Raw genomic sequence first — 1,277 nt, forward strand, 5'->3', positions numbered from 1 at the left:
GACTATTGTTGTTTTCAGATTAGTTGATCAGATTATCAGATAAAAGCATGCAAAATTGGTCAAAAAATTTAAAAGAAGAAAAAAGAAAAAATTAACTGTTCCTTTTACTAGACCAGTAGAAATCATCAGCACCATTATCCAAACTATCCTGTATATACACATACATATTTTCCTCCCTCCTTCCCTCCCTCCCTCCCTCCTCCTCCTCCTATTCTTTCTTTCTTTCTTTCTTTCTTTCTTTCTTTCTTTCTTTCTTTCTTCCTTCCTTCCTTCCTTCCTTCCTTCCCTCATTTCTCTCATCCCAGTTGTTCCTTCCCTTTGAGCAAGTTCTTTCTCTTTCACAATATCTATTTTACCTTTCAGATCCTATTTGCTCTTTTAGGTTTTTATGCTAGGAAGACAATACTATGCTTACACATGTGGGCCTGATTTATTTCATTTATGAGTATAGTCTCTAGTTGCATGCATTTACCTATAAAAACCTCGAGTTTATCTTTTTTATAGCTGAGTAATACTCCATTGTATAAAAGTATCACATCGTTCTTTATCCATTCCTCAGTGGATGGGCATTTGCATTGTTTCCAAGATTTAGCTGTGACAAATTGTGCTGCTACAAACATGGGTGAACATATATTGCTGTGGTATGATGTTTTCGGTTTCGGCTCTACTGGAAGAATATACTCAGGATGGGAATAGCTGGGTTGAATGGGACCTCTAATCTTAGCTTTTTGAGGACTCCCCATACTGATTTCCACAAAGGTTTTACCAGTTTGCACTCCCTCCAACAGTGGAGAGGGATTCCTTTTTCCCCAAAATCACTCCAGCATTTGTTATTGGTTGAATTCTTGATGATAGTCATGCTTTGTGGAGTGAGATGGAATCTCAGTGGTGTTTCAATTTGCATTTTTTGAATGACAAATTGTCTTAGTTACTCTTCTCTCATTGCTGGGACAAATACCCGACACTCAAAATGAAGGAAGGAAAGGTTTATTTAGCTCACAGTTACTGGAGGTTTCAGTCCATACTCATCTGGGTCCAAGGCAGAGCAGCACAGAGCAGAAAGCAACCTTTCATGGCGGCAGCAAAGAGCAAGCAAGCAAGGGAGAGGTAGCAGCAGTTCAAGCAGCTGGCTTCTCTTCCCACCTTACATTGTAATGCAAATTACCTGCCCCAGGGTAGGGGAAGTACTCACACCTATGGGTACTTCCCAGTATTTACCCACCTATGGGTAATCCCAGCAGTACTAAGACCCATAATCCCAGCCTTGGATCACACAT

This window comes from Octodon degus, unplaced genomic scaffold (genome assembly GCF_000260255.1).
Source record: "Octodon degus isolate 3935 unplaced genomic scaffold, OctDeg1.0 scaffold00104, whole genome shotgun sequence".
Classification (NCBI taxonomy): Eukaryota; Metazoa; Chordata; class Mammalia; order Rodentia; family Octodontidae; genus Octodon; species Octodon degus.